Source organism: Suncus etruscus, chromosome 16, assembly GCF_024139225.1.
Source record: "Suncus etruscus isolate mSunEtr1 chromosome 16, mSunEtr1.pri.cur, whole genome shotgun sequence".
Taxonomy (NCBI): domain Eukaryota; kingdom Metazoa; phylum Chordata; class Mammalia; order Eulipotyphla; family Soricidae; genus Suncus; species Suncus etruscus.
This window is the reverse complement of record NC_064863.1, coordinates 48,738,342-48,756,145: the sequence shown is the minus strand read 5'-3', so window position 1 is coordinate 48,756,145 and position 17,804 is coordinate 48,738,342. Positions and strand designations below refer to the sequence as shown.

Sequence of the window (17,804 nt, the reverse complement as noted above, 5' to 3'; positions counted from 1 at the left end):
TCCCAATTAGAGGGGGAAATAAAGGGAGAGGCATCAGGACCCAAACAGGTGCAAAGACTACGAAGTAATAGGAATAGGTACAGAGGGACCAAATATTCTAGCAGCCCTGGGGGTGAGGGAAGAGGATAGGGGAGGTAGGACAAAAACGGAGGAGTAGGGGAAAAACAAACCGGTGATGGGAATCCCCCTGATTTTATGTAAATATGTACCTAAAATATTATTGTCAACAATATGTATAGCCACTATGATCAAAATAAAAATTATGAAAAAGTAAAAAAAATGTTCATTAAGCCTCCCATGATTGTTTTGCTGCTATCCTTATCTACAGTCATACTGAGTAAAGCTATAGCTAAATGGAAGTTAAAATTGTATTCCCGAGGTGTTAATGTTTACATCGTATTATCTGCAGTCCTCTCAGAGAAAGCAAAAGTAACCACAAATAGCGCTATGCCAGAAAACTGGTTCTTGACCAACAATGTCGCTTCAGCATGCAATGAACTGGTTCGTTCTAAAGTGGTCATGGCTGTTGATGACAAGAGGGCTTTGTATTTTTATATGGCACATCTTTGGTCCATGTGAAAAACTAGTTTTTGAATGTTAAATATTCTGACAATTTGGAGTTTATTGTTGCTCTTCCCATTTCCATTAGGGTCAATATATGGTTCATGCAGAAACGTACAAATTAAGATTTCCATTACAGGTAGTAGTCTGGGGTACGCCGAGTAACATGAGGCTCGCCTCTGTGAGGAGCTGGGGTCAAACTGCAAGAAAAGAGTACTTTAGAGTATCATCAAGTTCCATATCTGCAGCTTGATTACCACAAATACAATAGGTTTGGGAGCGCGAAATCGTTACTACATTCCGGTCATGGCACCAAGTTATATCCCTCCATCACCACTGGTGGGCTCTAGACACCAACGTGAACCATTGGCATGATTAAAAATCTCAGAAATATATGCCAAAAGGTGTAGCCAGCTCCCCCGGGAGATATACCCCAACCGCCATGGTCATATGGATCTGATCATAGCAATCACACATGGGACCCTCATGGGGAACTTCTTGTAGATGATCAAGTGCTCTGATGTGATTCACTGTATCTGGTGAGAGGCCACCATGTAGAACAGAAGATCTGCCCATCCACCAAGGCGTGAGAGGAAGATAGTCCAAAAAGATCTGTAAAATATTTCCAAACATTTGCATTTCCGTATTTCTTTAAACATTTATCATAGAAACCATATACTTGTGTTGATCTGTCTGCTCTCATGATTTCCTAGAAGTAGTGATCCGCTCACGATAAGGAACCTTAAGAGCTACAAGCAGAGTAACTGTTTCCACCCAGTAATATCCTCTGTCAACATAATCTCCCATAAACAAGTATTTGTATCTGGTGATTTGCCACCCACTTCTAAACAGTTCCATGAGATCATGAAATTGACCATGCACATCTCCATTGACGGTGACTGGACTTAGAACCTCTTTACACATTGGACTCTTTTGTCAGAATTTCTTTAGCTTTCTCGCAGAGGTCTTGACCTGCGACTCCGACAGCTGCTTGCCCTGGTGAGCTGCTCGATCCACTGGTCCAGCTCAGTTGTGAATACCTTCTCATCCATGGCCCACACCGGCGCCACTCCGGGCCACACTCACACGCCGCAGCCTCGCTGCCTCACCCTAACCACCACCCGGCTCCCGACTACCGATTACCTGGCCAGACCACGGACTGAGCGCTGGACCTGCGGGGCCTTGTTCGGGCAAGCAGAGCTCAGCCGCCCGCCACTAGCTCCAGAAGAAGCGGAATTGCTTTCTATAATATTGATTTCTTCTCTAATTATTTTTATTTATTTTATTAATAAATACTTACTTATTAATATTATCATTTATAAGAAGGCCATTGATTTTTAAGTGTTAATTTTGCTATATGCCACTTTGTTATTTGAATCTATTGTTTGAATCTAGAAGCTTTTTGGTAGTCTTTAGTATCTTGTCATCTGCAAACAGTGAGAGCTTGACTTCTTCCTTTCCTATCTCAATGCCCTTAATATCTTTTTTCTCGCCTAATTTTTATGGCGACTACTTCCAGTACTACGTTAAATAGGAATAGTGAGAGGCGGCAGCTTTGTCTTGTAACAGATTGTAGAGGAAAGGCTTTTAGTTGAGAATTGAGAATAATATCAGCCATTGGCCTGTTGTAAATGTAGGGCGTTTGCCTTTTACACAGCAATCCAGGACGAACCCAGGTTCAATCCTAGGCATCTCACATGGTCCCCCAAGTCTGCCAGGAGCTATTTCTGAGTACAGAGCCAGGAATAACCCCTGAGCACCACCAAATATGCCAAAATATAAAAAACAAGCAAACAAAAAAGGACATATATCTATTCATGCTATTGCAAATGTATTATAAAATTGTTTTATGTAAATACATTAAAATATTAATAAATTCTTAATTAGTATTTTGAAGGCTGAATGATAGTACAATGAGAAGGGTGCTCTCTTTGCATGTAGTCAACTCATGCTGAGAACCTAATCCTACATAGTGTCTCCAGCAGAATTTGTCTCTGAGCTCAAAGCAGAAATAATCCCTGAGCACCACCAGTAGTGGTCTAGATAAAACAAAAAATATATATAAAATAAAATGTTATGTAAAAAGAGACTTTGTACAGTCTATCAAATCAGTTCTTTCATTTCCAAGAAAGAGGCAGTAGATTGCTTTCCTCAAGTAATGTTAGTTCTATTACATTAAGCCCCAAGTTTTTTCAAACTACTCATTTGATATTATCATTACAATTTACCTAGCTGGTCTATATAGATTAATATCAATATGTTTATAAATCTTTAGAAGTGTATTCTTCTATGTCTTAGGTTGCAGAATTCTATGGTCATATATTTGCTTTCAAATGCTTTTAAATTATTTGTTAATCAGTGAATAAAAAAGCTCCAAGTGGTCATGTGGTGATTGAAATCCTATAATATTCTCAAATACTATACATAAGTTTTATATTAGTTTCATATAGGATTTTTGCTGTTTATTAGATTCACATATCCAAACTCCAAAATATTATTTTGTACTAATTATGTAGAACAACTCTGTTTAGTAGCATTACTTTATTGAAAAATTTATGTAACAACAAATCAAATAAAAGAAGCCTCTCTAAGATATTTGAATATATAATTTGAAAGAAATCAGTGAATCCCAAGAAATTAATGATACATCCAATGCAGGTTAAATTTAGGCTAAGGAAGAAATCAGAAGTGCTAAAAACAAGGTTTGCTACTGATCCTTAGAGAACACTTTGTCATATCACTTTTTGAACTCAACATTAAGATATGCAAATGAGAACATAAACATTCTAAGATATCTATCAAGAAAAGTTGTGAACTTCTCATCTTTGAGCTTTATTGTAGTCAGCAACATTTTGTTTCTACCTGACATTTTGCCAATTAGTTTTTGTTTGACTACAGTAAATTTCCTTAGACATAGAGTCACTATAAGCTTTAGACACATATAAAATTGATTAAAAGGGGGAGGCAATATTGCTATTGCTTTCATTTTATCTTACAACTCATGGATGGAATTTAGAATGAGCAACTGGAAATATGCAGGAAAAGTATTTACAAAAAGAAGACTTATTGCTTCTCGATCTCTTGGCTAAGATCAAGTTTAGTATGTGTTCTTATTAGTTTAAAACAAAAAGAGAAAAAATACTTTGAAATATTTAAGGAAGTCTATGTCACTAAACAATTAATTAGTGCCTACATTGCTGCTCTACAAGAAATATGAACATGGAGGGAGGAAAGCCTTAGATTACTCTAGAGAGATTTTAAAACAAAATACTTCTTGATCTGATCTCATCTATTCTTCACTTTTGTCTTTATAGACTAAGAGAGACATAAATAAGCTCCCACCTTCTGCTAAAGACTGAACCATTTGCCAATTATTTAAATGAAGAACAAAGAGAGATGACTCCTGGGAAGTATACTTCAATAGACAGAAGAGGTCAAAATACCTATATATTGATAATAGACTATAGGTCCTTTTGCTCTAGGTATATGAATATTTAGATGAAAACTAAAATGGTCTGTAACTTAAATAGACCTACTTTTTGCTTATGTTTTGCAAGATAAACACATATTTAGCAGCTACCAAGATCTAGCATTAGACTAAGTCAAAAGTCAGAAAATTCTAGCAAGCATTTTTTTATATACAGATTAGTGGTAGATACAGGGTGTTTTCAGAAATTATGGATTAAGTTATGGTCACAGAAGGCCTAACATAATAAAATAACTAGTTAATTTTTCTGCTTATTTTATTAACTAGTTCATTAAAATTGTTAACCTAAACAAGTTAAATCTACTTCTTTAATTAAATAAACATATGAATCTTATGCAAGTATACATAATAAAACAAATATAAAATATTTGTTTCATTGACTCAAAAATAAGAACCAGAGCATACACTAGGCCTTTTGAATTACTTTTTATTGGCTATAGTCAGAGTAAGATGATGGCTCCAATGACATAAATATGAAAAAAAATATGAGAAATAAAAATTATTGTTACACTCACAGAATAAACAACAACTGACTTAATGGTTTCCTAAAGTGTGTTCAGCCTACACAGTTCTATCTCAGGCTTCTGCACTTATTTGGCTCTAGTTATCACTGCCTGAACTACCTAGTAATATTTCACCTTTCACAGAAATGGCATATGTGTAAAAGAAAAGACATAAGTGCACAAGCCTTCTAAGATCTGATCTCAATAAGGATTCCTTGTTAAATCTACCTCATCTTGTCAGATAAAACAAGTCAAAAGTGCAATCTTTAAGTAAAGGGTGATGGAAATATATTTGACTGTGACTCTGAGGACTATGAAATCAAGTGAAAAAGAGCAGAATTACAAAAGGAGTAACTGTGATTCCAATAAGGTCAGGACCACAATAGATGGCCAATATACATTAGAAGCTACTTTGGAAAAGAGAGTTATGAAGTAGGAATTCGAATTAATAAAATGTGTGATAATTTAAAAAAATGATGTTGAGCTATTAGGCATTTTTTGAATTACAAAGGGGCCGGAGCGATAACACAGTGGAAGGGCATTTGCCTTGCACACAGCAGATCCAGGACAGGAAGAACCATGGTTCAAATGCCTGCATCCCATGTCCCCCAAGACAGGAGTGATTTCTGAGCTCATAGCCAGGAGCAATCCCTGAATGTCACCAGGGATGCACCCCAAAAAAGAAATAGAAAATTATTATATCCATTTGTTTCTCTGCTGTCATTGTATAATAGTTAAATGTTTGTAACCCACATTTCTTTTTTTCTTTATTTAAACATCTTGATTACAAATATGATTGTGATTAGGTTTCAGTCATGTAAAGAACACCCCCCTTCATCAGTGCAACATTCCCACCACCAATGTCCCAAATCTCCCTCCATCCCACTCCACCCCCACCTATACTCCAGACAGGCTTTCCAGTTCACTCATTCATTCACATGATTATGGTAGTTCTTTAAAAATTAAAAATTTATCTACCTTAAAATGGGGGAAATATATAAAAGCAGTTAATTTTAAAACTGCACTTGAAATAAAAAAAAACACAAGAATGATTATTAGTTATACAATATTTTATGTAATAAGGTCACAATGGATAATATGTTATAGAAATTTGGGGGCTGGAGTGGTGGCCAAGCTGTAGGGCATTTGCCTTGTGTATGCTAACCTAGGACAGGTTTGATTACCTGGTGTCCTAAATGGTTCCCCAAACCAGAAGCAATTTCTGAGCGCATAGCCAGGAATAACCCTTGAGTATCACTGTGTGTGCCCAAAAGACAAAACAATTAAAATTAAAATAAAGAAAATTTAAATTTAGTTTTACTAAAAGGATAATGCAAAAATATTTTAAGGAATATTTAAAACAATAAAAGTAGTGATGTATGCACACAAAAATCATAATAAGTAGAACTCATGAAATAGAAGATTCTATACGTCAGGGTTATATGTAGGAGTCTGATAAAAATGATATGAAATGGACTAAGTATGAAATTTGGTGACAGAAGTAAAAAGGATTAAAAATATTTAGAAATGTGGCTGGCAAGCAACTTAAAAAAATCCCAATTGATAGTATACAAGTTTGAGTCAGAAAACATGAAAAATATAACTTAACAAAATAAAATATGGAAAAAATCCTAGTAAAAATGTACAGAAGGAAGGAAGAAAAGTAGGAAAGAAGGATGGAAGGAAGATAGGGATAAAGAAAAGTAAGGAGAGGGGGCCGGGCGGTGGCGCTAAAGGTAAGGTGCCTGCCTTAACCTGCGCTAGCCTAGGACGGACCGCGGTTCGATCCCCCGGCATCCCATATGGTCCCCGCAAGCCAGGAGCGACTTCTGAGCGCATAGCCAGGAGTAAACCCCTGAGCGTCACCGGTGTGGCCCAAAAACCAAAAAAAAAAAAAAAAAAAAAGTAAGAGAGAAGAAATAAAGAAATAAAAGATATACTAGCATTTTGATGGTAGAACACATACCTTGCATGTGTGAGGCTTAGATTCAAAGTTCACACACATACAAAAAAGTGAAAGAGTAACAAAGAAAGAAAGAAAGAAAGAAAGAAAGAAAGAAAGAAAGAAAGAAAGAAAGAAAGAAAGAAAGAAAGAAAGAAAGAAAGAAAGAAAGAAAGAAAGAAAGAAAGAAAGAAAGAAAGAAAGAAAGAAAGAAAGAAAGAAAGAAAGAAGAAAGAAAGAGAGAGAAAGAAAGAAAAAAGGAAAGAAAGAAAGAAAGAAAAAAGGAAAGAAAGAAGGAAGAAAGAAAGAAAGAAGAAAGAAAGAGAAAGAAACAGTAAGAACGAAAGAGAGAGAAAGAAGAAAGAGAAAAAGAAACAGTAAGAAAGACAGAAAGAAAGAAAGAAAGAAAGAAAGAAAGAAAGAAGAAAGAAAGAGAAAGAAACAGTAAGAATAAAAGAGAGAGAGGAAGAAGAAAGAAAGAAAGAAGGAAGGAAGGAAGGAAGAAAGGAAGAAGAAAAAGAAAGAAGAAAGAAAGAAGAAAGAAAGAAAGAAAGAAAGAAAGAAGAAGAAAAAGAAAAAAATAAAGAAAGAAAGATGAAGAAAAAGAAAGAAATAAAGAAAGAAAGAAGAAGAAAAAGAAAGAAATAAAGAAAGAAGAAAGGAAGAAAGAAAAGAAAAAAAGAGAGAGAAAGGAAGGAAGGAAAATTAATGAATAACAATAAACAGCAGTACTAGATTAACCAATGACTTATATTTTGAAACTATAAAACAAAGCAGTCTAATTAAAACTTATTTAAATAGATATTTAAAACAATACATTCCTTTAGCATGATTATCTTCACATTAATTGTGGCTATGGAAAGAGAAAATTATGAATTATGCAACATGTATAATTTCTTAGGACTTTATATTAAGTGAAATAAGGTAGTGTCTCACAAAAGAAAAAACTGCATTATTCTACTTAGATGAAGTATCTAAGATAGATTCATAAAATCAAAGAGCGGAATGATGGTTGCCCAGGGCTAGAAAGATTGGAAAATAGGGAGGTATTAATCAACAAGGACAGTTTCACTTAAGCAAGATGAATAAGCTCTAGAGATCTTTTTTATAACATTATATCTATTGTCAATAATAATGTATTACACATTTTAACTATAAGTAGCTAGATCTCAAGTGTTCTTACCACAATAATAATAATTTTAAAAAGATGTCTATTTAATTGGAAATCTAATGTAGGATATTATTTAAGATAAGGAGCCTAAAACTTTGTTTTTTCTTTCCTTCTAGTTGTTTCAGTAATTCCTAATTGAATAGCTCACTTTACCACTTTTTATCATGCTAATTTTCATGTTTATTTGAAAATAATTTGATTAATAATATGTTTTCTTTATAAAAATGTTTTACATTTTGAATTAGTTCTACACTATATATTGTACCTTCAAAATTTTTATTTTATTTGGCAGGAGGATTTGCCAATGCTCAGGGATTATTTCTGGCCTTACACTTAGGAATTACTCCTAGTGTTGCTCATTCGCCCATATAGGACAATTATTAGCTATAATAATGATTATAAATTGACTCTTATTGATCTAAGTTTAGTTAATTCCATTTTCCTTCAAATATAGAATATGAAGCCAATATGTTTGTGGTGCAAAGAAGCAGGCTTGGGTGGTAAATGAAAAATGAAGTATTGGCGGAGGGAAGGTCACACTGCTGGTGGGACTGGTATTGGAACTTTTAATGCCTGAAACAACTGTATTATAAACAACTTGGTAAAGCTTGCTGTTATAATATAAAAGTTCTAATACAATAATATTTCTTAGAAAAATATGTAATATATGAACTCTTCTTTTTGTGTTTACAAATGTAATTTTTGGCAACCTAGAAATGTAATAGGAAGAAGAAAGTAAAGGCAATGAATTATTTTCTTTCTTAAGTCATTCGCCTCTTTTTATTTTTTATTATGACCAAAGTGAATTACGAGTCTTTCACAGTAGCATTTAAGGTACATAGTGACAATAAATCAGGGGCATTCCCATCACCAATGTTGTCCTCCATCCACCCCTGTTCCCAGCATGCATCCTATGTCTCCCTCCTTTGCAGCCCAGACTGCTAGAGTGACTGGTCTCCACCGTGTGTTGCTTGTTATAGATTGCGTATCGATTCTGTTGTCTTTGACTTTAAGTTTGGTGTTTGAGTCTGATCATTTTTTATTTTTACTCAATGTTCATACAACTGTTTGGTCCTGATACCATCCATTTTTCCCCTCAATTTATGAGGAAGAACAAGATAATTCAAGTTATGTGGTACTGTTTGGGGAAAAAAAGAAAATAAAAATACTGGAAGGAGTCCATCTAGAAGTTGTAAATACCAATTCAAAAGAAGACAGGGGAAAAAAGCACAAGAGTAACACAACAACAAAACTATCAAATAATAACCATAAGAATGGGTAAAAAGAGGAAGGAGGGCTGGTGTGGCAAGGTTTTGTGCTTTTTTTTTTAATCCTGGTTTGTTTGTTTGTTTTGTTTTTTTTGTTTGTTTTTTGCTTATTTTTTTGGCATAAGCACAGTAACTCTAGGGGAAATTAGAAAGAGAAAAGAAAGAAATTAGAGAGGGAATTCCCTTGGCATAAGTGATACAGGGTTTCTCTACCCTTGAAGCATACTGTCATGGGAAAAACTACAGGCTTCTCACACTCTCGTTTTCACACTCCAAGTTCTTTTTATGGTGCCAGGCAACATTCCACTCAGTTGTGGATAATAAAATCAGGCCTCTGTAACTAGAGATTTTGGTATTTGCACAGGTCATAGGATGAAGCATAAAGATAGATCCGTTCTTTATGGTTCTAGAACTTCTGTTCCATCACTGTTGTTATAATCAGTCTTCTGTATTTAGTGGTCTTGGTTTTTGCACAAATCCTAGAATAATTCCTAGGATAGAGTCATTCAGTATGGATCCAGAAGTTCTGCTCAGTCGCAGTTGTGCAAGTCAGACCTCTGAAATTAGAGATCTTGGTTATTATACAAATCCTAGGCAGAAGTCTAGGCTAGGGTCTTTCTAATTGGTTCCAGGATAAGTTCTGCCCAATAAAGTTAGTCTTCTGTAGTTATCAATCTTGGTCTTTGCACAGATCAAAGGATGCTGTGTCTTCTGATTTCTTCTTACCATTAAGTGAGATAAGACAACCTGCTCTTAGATCAAGTTGTTGCTGTTTTCTCGTTATCAGGATATCACATCAAAACTGGCACATGTTGGTGCCAGAGAAATATTAGGAACTTCCTAGGGGAGTTTGGTTCGTGGTACTATTGCAGAGAACTGTGTCAGTTCTATGTCTGGGATCTAGGATTCTGGATTGGATGGTCGCTGTCTGATCACATGGAGACTAAGTTGGAACCGCATGGCACATATTCAGGGTGGTAGGTGTCCCTATAATAAAAAAATTATGCCTTCTTAACCCTAGTAGATAAGAGCTTGTTTCTATACATAAATTTCCTCGTTTTTAGTATGGCTTTGCAAAAAGTAAAGGTGCCATATTAAATTGCTGGTGCATTTGGGGGGTAAGAATGACAGGCTACAATCTCTGTGCCCTGATTTTGAATATTCTTTCAAGTTAGTTTCTGTTTCTTGTCCTTTTCTTCTCAACTTTTAAAAATTTTACAAAGCCACTTTATTATAGCATCTCTGTCATATTAAGCCATCTGAACATGAATAATTTCTATAATTCTATTAGGAATTTCAAATGATAAGATGTATTTATGACTTTTATTATTGTATTTCATTTATACTCAGACCAGATTTTGCTGTTGGTTCCTTTCTTTATTGATATAAGATTTTATTGCATAATTCATGAACCATTAATGATCTGACAACCAACAAAGTTCTTAAGGCAATATAAGTAATAACCAGTCCCACTAAACAGAGATTAGCTGAACTTTGATGGCTGTGAACAGCAAGGGGGAATAGATATATTCTAAGTATGCTAAAAAAATATCTGAGCATACTAAGCTAGATAACTGAATCCAAGGTTCCTTCATTTTTTTGTCCAACCCAAATTTTCCATTAAGTGTTTATTACTTAGTACATTCTATAAATCATTTATTTTCTTCATGCACTACATAGGCACAGAAATAGTTCATAATTTAAAAATCGCCCCTTAGGTAAAAAGGCAAATCTCATATTTTAGCTATGGACAGAATATTGTGAGAATGTTCTAATTAATTATACTAAATGGGTAGTTATTGCATCAATAAATTTCACTGTCCAGTCAATATTTCTTTTTCTGTGTAATCACTAAATAGATTTATGAGGCAAACTCTGTATGTTTCAGTTTTTAGATTTTCCTTATGAACTTTCTAAGTATTCCATATTTCATAGAAATGGATATAATGATTCTGTAGGCTTTCAATAATAGCCTTTCCACTAGAGTAAGCTCATCTTGGCATAGTTGTTGCAGCTTACATGAACTATGGAACAGTTTCAGAACCCCCTATATACCACCAGGTCTTACCCTATTTCTGCAGTAATTTTCTCCAGCTGTGCTGCTGATATAGGTAATATAGTGAGCACTTATAAAATATTTGAAATCATTCTTTTTTAGTTGAAGTCATGTTCAGAGAATTTTCCAAATCAATTCTGGGACCTTTGACACACTATGTACTTTCTAAAATATCTTGCAAGTTTGTGAGTTTATTTTTCAAGTAAGTTAGAAAACTTCAATAAAGAAAAAAACTGATTATTTAAATAATATTCAGACTCAAACTTCTAATCCTTTCAAAATAAAAAGTCATGAAATAATGTTTGTAGCTATTTTTTTCTTAAAGGTAAAAATTATTTTGACCTATAAATCTTTTTCTTTTAAAACTCTATTTTTAAAGCTTAACTAGCACCCTTTTGCATGCATTTGACAGAACTTTATTAATGTCTCAACATTACTACATGTCAATTTAAGAAATCTGTATCCATGTCAAGCTCATTTCTTCTTACTTAAATATAGTCTATTTAAGCCTTTCTTTTGATATTTATTACAAAAATATCAATGTCTACAGAAAAGAATCCTTTCCATTTGTGTGATGGCTTTTTAAAATACTCACTATAACTAAAAAAAGCCGTTATCTCCACATTAATATAGGTCATTCTTGCATCCCTCCAGAATAGAATGTAAAGTAGAAAAAATTCTAGTGGGTACTATTGAACCACATCATTACTTTTAAGGGAAAGTGTCTGAGTTTTATCTATGACTCATTATTATTTACGAATGCTTCAAAATCCTTTGAGAATTTTCCAGCCAATTAAGAAATAATGGCAGTAGAATTGTACTGCAAGCATTTTATGTCAGTTAAATAGCAATAAATAGCAATTTATATTGTATTAGTATAATCAACAAGTCAATACAACAATAATTATCAATTAAAAGTTACAGTACAACAATACATATCAATTAAAAGTTACAGTACACAATAGAGTAGGATATGAGGCACTTATATAGGTAACACAATAAAAAACATATGATATAGCTTTTCTATGAACCACAGAATACTTGGAGAATAAAATAATTACTAATAATTATTTAGTTTGAATTAAAATTTTTCTTGACCCATATCAATAGAAATTTTTTGTATTGCTTGAAATACAAAATTTCTTAAAAATACTATCACTAAAAATCACAATTGACCCTTATATAAAAGTAAATTGTAGTTTATTTTAGGAAGATTTGTTTAGTTAAGGAAAGTCAAACCATGACTTTGGCTTTGAACACATTGTAGCACTAAATCTTAAAAATAAGTATGGTGTCCCTTCTTGTGTCTCTTATGCAGGTATGATTAAGTATAATAGCAGCCAAAAAATAAATGAAATAGAAAGAGAGTCAAGAAGATATTATTTCTAAACAAGTAAAAAGGATGGAGCCTTCTGCACATTTATGGTCATTGCTGTGCTATTTATAATAGCCAGAATCTGGAAACTACCCAATAACAGATGACTGGCTAAATAAACTATGGTATATATATACAATGGAATACAATGCATCCATCAGAAAAAATGAAATCATGAAATTTTCATATACATGGGTAGACATGGAAGTTATTATGCTGAGTGTAATAAGTCTGAGGGAGAGAAATAGACACAGAATAGTCTCACTCATCTGTGATTTAAGAAAAATAAAAAAATTTTGAAAATTTTATTGTCTATCAGTGAGAAGTGATGTTCTTTGATATGGTACCAATCTAGTTTCTACACTTTTACTACTAAATATTAATATTATTAGGCTGCTATTTGCTATAATTTATTATGCCAGGTCAATTATTTAAAAACAATAATAGGCAAAAATTTTCATGCAGATTTACTGATATAATAAAAATAACTTTTTTGAAACAGAATAATTTTTCATAAATCATGTGTTTCAGATAGACAAAAATAAGTTTATTCAGCAGAAAATAATAAACAGTGAAAAAATTTGTAAAAAGAAACTGATTTTAGCAAATGGAATATAAGTAAGATTAAAAAAATGTCCCCAAAATTTAGGAGTGTACACAATGCAAATACTTGTAATTAAAACTGGACATTAAATATCATATTATCTAATAATGTTTTATCATTATTTAAAATATATTAACATATATCATTATTTAAAATATTTAATTTATAACCATTATAATATCATTTAAAATACTAATAAATACTAACTTTGTACAATAAAGTTTTAGTTTTTAATGCAATTTTACTTTCAGAAGCCTTAAATGCCTAGAAAGATTCAAAAGGTTGGTTGGCAGAGAATTGTTTTGCATATTATTTTTAAAAAATTGTACACTATGTATGTATAAAATAAAAAATGCATAAATAACTTAGACTGTTCATATTTAAGGAACTGTAGCATGGGTTTACTAAAAGTCAAAAATACTTTATACATGTCAGTGAGCAAAAATCCTATCATGATACAATTAATCTATATAGTCCTCTATGAAAGTGATTAGACGATCAATATAGTAGATTAAAATCTAAGAATTTTCTATTATTATAAGTATGTTTAATAACTTGAAAGAATGATAATAAATAATATTGAACAATTTATGATAGGTAAACATGATATATAGTATAAATATATCCAACATTATCTCAATACTTTAAAATATGAATAATATAAGTTACTACTTACTAGATATTTATAGTTATTCTGAATTAATTGAAAGAATAATTGAAGAAAATATACTGAAATATATTCTAATCTACATTAGTGACCCAACTCCTAGATAAAGTACCTAATATAAACAAATTCTGATGTTTGTCAAGCACAGGACATTTTAACTACGCCATTGACTATGACCTTCAATAACTTTTCACCACATATTATATTATAACTAATACTTAACGAATCATTATTATAAATAAAATATAAGCACCAAAGTGGTACTCACTGAAAAAAATGAAATATAAGCATGTCCAATAATATAAAATATAGTAACATAGAAATATATAAAATGTAAATAAGCTTGATAATAACTGAACAAACAAAAGACTACTCACAATACCAAAACTTAAAAAAAATATATGACTGAATAAAGAAATTATGGTAAATATACACAAGGAATGTTACTTAAAGAAAAGGTGAAATCATGGAATTTGGTATTACATCTATGAATATGGAGAGTATTATGATGAGCAAAGTTAGAGAAGATCAGAATCAGAATTATCTCACTCCTGTGATATATACAGGAAACAAGTACAAGGATTACCAAGGCCACAAGGCACAAGAAACTGAGTACTGATCTTTAGTAGAAATTATACCATATGGATGGGATGGAAGGGGAAATTAGGATCATGGTGGAAGTAGCTAACATTCTGGGTGGAAGAGTAGTGCTAATTTTATTATTTATAAAACTCTACATTAACAATTTTTGTAAACAACAGAGCCTAATTAAATAAAAAATAATCAATAGAAAAGATTAGTTTGGGGTAAGAATAACTAGAAGAATAAATTTCCCTAAAATATATTAAATATTATAAACAATACATAAGCATGTACATGTGAAAATATTTAATCTATACCACATATTTACAATATTAACATATGGTTTATGTCTATAATAAAATATATATATTTAGTTTTTAATCAGTTTGCACATATCATTTAGAATGGTAAGATACTCAACTGAAAAAAATCAATGGTTTACATAAAAATGTTACTCATATATAGTTCAAATTAATTTAAATCAAAAATATAAAAACATAATTAAGAATTTTTGATGAAATTTTTATATAAGCATTGTGGTTTCAAAAGTGTTAATAGTTGTGTTTAGTCATCAAATGTATACCACCATTTCAGTGTCACTTTCCTTCTACCAATGTCCCCCATTTCTCTCCTCTCCATTCCTTGCCTGCTTTTGAGACAGGCATTCAAAATTTCTCTCCCTCACTATAATTTTTATAAGAGATGTTAGTGTAATTATTTCTCTAACTGCTCACCACTCTTTATGGTAAGCTTCATATCATGGTCCGGTCCTTCCAGCCTGCCATCTCTATTGTCTCTTTGTGATATACCATACTGTCTTTTATTTTTCTTAAATCCCACAGATGAGTAAGTCTATTCTGTGTTTATCTCTCTCCCGCTGACTTATTTCACTCAGTATGATAGTCCATCCATGGCAAATTTCATGACATCATTTTCGTAACAGCTGTGTAACATTCCATTGTAGATAGACCACAGTTTCTTTAGCCACTGGAGCATCTGGGTTGTTTCCAGATTCTGGCTAATGTAAATGGTACTGAAATGAACACAGGAGTATGTATAGAGGGAATTTTTAAAACCTCTCAATCAAATGTCATTACATCATTCATCATGAAATTTATTTCATCATAAAATAAATGTCATTACATCTATCATTGCATTATTAGATCTCACTTTATGCTCTTTATTAGTAAAAAATTATTCACAGGGTACTTCACATCTATTCATGTTCCTTTTTATTGAATGATGCAACCTGATTTTATTTCCATTGTTTTTATTTGTCCGTCATTGAACATACTCTCAGTAAACTTAGTTCTCTGATTACATTCAAAGGGTTTTTGTCATTCGACTTGTCTGTCTCCGTGCTTTGCTTCTCTAACTGTACATACTTTACCTTAACTTATATTGTTTAACAAAGTAACCCTGCACGGAGAAATAGCACAGTGGTAGGGCATTTGCCTTGCATGCAGCAAACCAGGAAGGATGGTGGTTTGAAACCCAACATCCCTTATGGTCCCCTGAGCCTGCCAGGAGCAATTTTTAAGCACAAAGCCAGGAGTAGCTCCTGAGCACTGTTAGGTGCGACCCAAAGTCCACTCAAAAAGATTATATCCTTTTATAGCTATATTCAATTTTCTGTTTATATCACATTTATCATGTCATGTGTGTAGGGTTGTTTCCTTATCTTTGCTTTTATTAATAATGCTACAATGAACACAAATTGCACATCTATATTTTATCTAGTGCTTTTGTGAGATTTGATATTTGAATAGAAGACGATCTAAAATTTCTAAATTATATGGTACATATTTAAAACTTTTAAGAATATACATACACATTTCAATACTATTTTTTCATAAAACATGAAATCCTACTAAATAGGATTTTTCTGTATGCTCATCAACTCTTAATATTTCTAAGCTTTTTAAAAATAATATAATGTCAATGCTCGCGGCAATGTCTCATTGTTTTGATTTGAAAAGTGCTAATGAGCATTTTTTATGCAATGTGTACATGTGTGTCTTTTTTGATGAAGTGTCTATTCGACTCTTCTCCCAAGCATTAATGGGCTTGTTTGTATCCTATTAGTTGACTTATGTGAGCTCTTGTGTATCGTGGATATTAACCTTTTGTAAGATTCCTGGTGAGTGAACATTTTCTTCAATTCAGTGGAATGTCTTTTAATTCTAATGATGGTTTCTTTGCTTCTGCAGCGTTTTAGCTTGTTTTACTTTTGTTTCTATTGCGTCTAAAATTGAATCTCTATGAAATCATAGGAGCCAATTTCATGAAATATCTTCTCTATTATTTTTCTTAATATATTTTATATTTTTATATAGTCTCTACTGAAAAACTAAAGAATCTTTAATATATTTAAATAGTCTATGTGACTCATCTTGCTAATGACTTCTGTACATTTTCATTAATACTCTGGCTATAGCCAAGATCTTTTACATAGGCTCCAAACACCTGACCCCATCAACTTACTTTTTCTCATTAATATTTCATTTTTATCACAAAGTTTTGTTATATAAAATTTTCTCTTTCCTTGTCCTTAAATTCTAATATTTAAGAATTAAGTGTTAATAATTAATTCAATTTTGCAATAACGATCATTTCTATCACTTTTTAGAAACAAAAAGATCGTAAGTGAACTAATATAATGCACTTTTCCTTTCAGAAATTCATTTTGCTTTAATTGTTTCTTACTCATCAGTCTTACATAAGATTATTAACTTCTGATGACAGAAGTCATGGCTTCATGGTCACATTGAACACATTTTCTATAGTAAATGTCTGGCAAAGTGTCCAGCTCTGAGAGGACTGGATCAAATAAAATCTCACAAGTTCCAATTAGTTCAAACTTAATATGTTGAATCCAAGTTCAAAATCAAAACAATGTGAAAAGACCAAAAATGTAGTATTTCTCTCCAAACCAACCTTGCTTGACTTTTAAGAATAATATGACAGGCCACATGGGAGAAAAAATTATCAATAAAACACAAAAGAAGTTAAAAATGCTTAATATTTTAAATAATTACTTTATTTAAACTCTGTGGTTAGAAAATAATTCACTGTTGAGTTTCAGTCATAGAATTACACCAAAGAATTATACCAACCTTCACCAAGCACATTTTCAATCACTAATTTCCCCAGTTTCTCTCCCATCCACCCCTTGCCTGTCTCTGGTCAGACATTTTACTACTACTATTAATATTACTATTATTATTATTATTACTACTACTACTACTACAACTACTACTACTCTCTATCTCTTTCTCTAATTCCTTTTCTTCTTTTTTTCCCATATTTTGCACTGTGGTTTACATTCTTGTTAATGAAGAGGTACCATGCACATCTCTTTATCTTCCTTCTGCATCCTGTTTGTGTCTAGAGTCATAAGTTCCAACTATCATTGTCACAGTGAACCCTTTTCTATCAAACTGCACTCCTCTCTCTATGTTACAAGCTTTCTACCTTATATTGGCCTTCCTGGTTCCCATCTCTATTGTCTCGAGAAACTAGAACCATACTATCTTTTTTTCTTATATCTGACAAATGAGTAAGAATTGAATATTCTGAGACTAACCC

General features: G+C 32.4%; 1 pseudogene; it reads right to left on the bottom strand.

Annotated features, from left to right (window-relative positions):
- Window positions 1-694: 694 nt before the first annotated feature.
- Window positions 695-1,613, bottom strand: LOC126032287 (serine/threonine-protein phosphatase 2A catalytic subunit alpha isoform-like; annotated as a pseudogene).
- Window positions 1,614-17,804: the final 16,191 nt, after the last annotated feature.